Consider the following 3,074-nt stretch of genomic DNA (forward strand, 5'->3'; position numbering starts at 1 on the left):
GTAGTATTTCCAGCAGACATCTGGGAAGTTGAAGTCCCCCACGAGAACAAGGGCAGATGATCGCAAGACTTCTGCCAGCTGTTTATAGAATAATTCATCAGATTCTACATCCTGATTAGGGGGCCTATAGCAAACTCCCATCACGATGTCTGCCTTGTTGGCCTTCCCCTTAATTCTTATCCATACACACTCAACACTGTGATCCACACTGCTAAATTCTAAACATTCAAAACTGGCCCTAACATAGAGGGCTACCCCACCACCTTGCTTTCCTTGCCTATCCCTTTTGAAAAGCTGGTAGCCATCGATCACAGCACTCCACTTGTGTGTGTCTTCCCACCACATCTCTGTTATGGCAATTATATCATAGTTTCCTTGCTGTACAATGGCCTCCAGCTCCTCCTGTTTATTCCCCATGCTGTGTGCATTAGTGTAGATGCACTTCAGCTGGGCTAATTGTCCTGCCACCTTCTTGGGAGGACAAGCCTTAATTCGCACCTGATCATGCTCACACACTTCTGTAGCTACCAAATTATAACTACCCCTCCTGTCTTTGCTGCCATACAAACCACCATCCCCTGCCGTCACTGAGATGGACTGCAAGACCTTGCTAACGCTTTTACCCAGAAGTACTGGTATGCTGCTCCCAGGCACCACATTTGTAATCCTGGTACATGATACAACTGAAATGAATGACTACTTTTGTGTTACACTGTTAACACCCGTTAGTTAATGGTAAGTATGAGCAAAGATTTTGAAATTGACTTCAATGATTAATTTACTCTGGGAGATAAAATACTGACATTGGCAGCCCACTAAAAACCTTCATCTTCAGACATAAATTCAGTCTTTAATATGGACTTCTTCAGCTCTAAGGCTTTGCTAACCCAAAACATGATTCCCTACAAACCTTCCTGCAAGATCACGCGTAGAGAATTTGAGGCATTTTGACAACAATTCAATAACCATTTGAGAAAATCCTATTGTTAGTAATGATTGCCTGATAAGTCAAGCAATTAGGAATGAATCTATTGGACAGCAATGAGACAGGTGCCAAGGGGAACTCATATGATATCTAAGAAATGCCAAACTTCTGATAAAAACTGTTAACATGAGTTAGTGTTAAACTATTGTCTAGACTTGTCACAATAAAATTATTCTTTTTTGTGACTTTTGACAATTGCAGCTTGGAGAAAAAACAAAGACAAAAAGAAAGAAACTCATAAAACATGTTTTGAATTTTCCAGAGAAGCATGCTGCTTTGCTTACTCTAAGCAACATCTTTTACAAGACACTGAGACAAAGCAATGTTGGAGCACGATACTTTGCCACCTAACAAAATCTGTAATTTCTGAATTCCTGTACGTAATGCCATGACATCTGTTTACGCAGACACAAGATCATCATTCATCCACAAATGCAACAAAGCTTTCCTTGTGCGCCACGCTGATTATAGTCAATTGACATAGCCAATATATTCTGCTCGGCAGGATCTAACATACCTTCTCAGGACAGTTTATCAATTTGGGCCTCATGCCACAGTAATGCAACTTCAAGAAGACTTGTGAAGTCAGCTGGGACCCAACGTGGACACTGAGGTGAGTTCTTTACTTAGGGTTTTACCTGACCAGGGTTTCCAGGTCCAAATTCTAGGCAGAGCTGGGGCTGTGATGACGTGGGTGAAAGCAAAACAGTGATGATCCTGGCAGTACTGGTTAAGATAGGAACACATGGACCATGCCATGCCCAAAGGACATAATTTTCTCCCCCCTCAATGTAATTATTAGTGTCAGCTCCCTCCAGCCCAGATTTTTAATTCACTCTATCTGCACAATAACCGTATTCCAGAACGGAGCACCCCTTGGGTTACATCTGGATCCAAATAGCAAACCTAGTTGCATACATATAAATCAGTACAGACTAGAAAAAGCAAACCTGTATCTACTTAAAAATATATTCTGCAGACACAATACAAGGAACCCAGGAAGAAAATATGTCCAGAACCTAAATTAGATCGAGCTCCAGTAAGGAACTTTTACCTGCTTAAAATTCAGCCTTGAACTGACTTCCCCTGGAGTTTTGTACCAAAAGCCTTTCTTGCTGAGGATGGTTCAGTTTATTTTCAAACACAGCTGGTGGAGATGGCAATTATCCTTTAAACTCAATAAAGCCAGTGGCCAGATCTGTTATCCAGTCTGTGAAAGTCTGGACAAGGTTAGGTGGCTCATATTCTGAAGTTCCAGCAAAACAAATTTAAATCTTATTCTGGTGATCCATATGACCTCTGCAAGACAACAATTACAGATGGTGAAAAAATGACTTTTGTTTCATCTCTAACATTAGGAGCTTTAAAAAAAAAAAAACCAGTTATATGCAATAAGCACTTTGAAATCAATACAGTAGTATTTACCTCTAATATATCTGTAATTTATCACTCATATCTGCAGTTTGTTCTGTGTTACAGCAAGGTATTCTAGGCTGAGCCTTCCACAATTTGTAGTCATTCAGATTTCTAAGAACACTGGTTCTTAGTTTCTGGTTTATCTATTTTATATCTATCTGGTTTAAGAGAGCAAAGCACTCTGCTGTGAATTCCTGTACTGTTTGTGCCATCTGGTGGTCAAGAAGGATGTGAAGGGCGCTGCATTTCAGCCTGCAGGAATGGCTCTTTGGCAGAGTACACAGAGCCAAGAAGCAGGACACTCGAAGGAATGGTCACGCTGGAATGGAGGAGCAGCAGGGAGCTCCAGCTGGAAGGAGCTGCCTACAAGAGCTCCAAGAAACTGTGCCCTGGACATGAGGGGCTCCCAAATTTGGCCCACTCGCTAGCGCTGCTGGGCTGGTGACAATCCAGAGGATTTCCGCCGTCTTTGGGCCCATGGGGGGGAACAGCCAGCGGACCAGGTGGCTACTGAAGATGCAGGACTTGACCGAAGGCACGGCTGTGTCCTTTATCCCCAGGGTCGGCGCTGGGGATTCTTCAAGCCTGAAAGCGTCATCAGTTTTAGAGCTGGAAGTCGGCACTGAACGTTTCCAGCGGCCCGTGCTGCGTGCCCTGGGATGCCAGCGGAGCC

At 43.1% G+C, this 3,074-nt stretch overlaps 1 protein-coding gene across 1 annotated transcript in view; it reads left to right on the forward strand.

The window, feature by feature from the left end:
* The window catches only part of DDX18 (DEAD (Asp-Glu-Ala-Asp) box polypeptide 18), a 19,798-nt gene that overhangs the window by 4,610 nt on the left and 12,114 nt on the right, over positions 1 to 3,074 (forward strand). The window lies entirely within an intron of this gene.

Source organism: Charadrius vociferus, unplaced genomic scaffold, assembly GCF_000708025.1.
Source record: "Charadrius vociferus isolate BGI_N301 unplaced genomic scaffold, ASM70802v2 scaffold385, whole genome shotgun sequence".
In the NCBI taxonomy this organism is placed as follows: Eukaryota; Metazoa; Chordata; class Aves; order Charadriiformes; family Charadriidae; genus Charadrius; species Charadrius vociferus.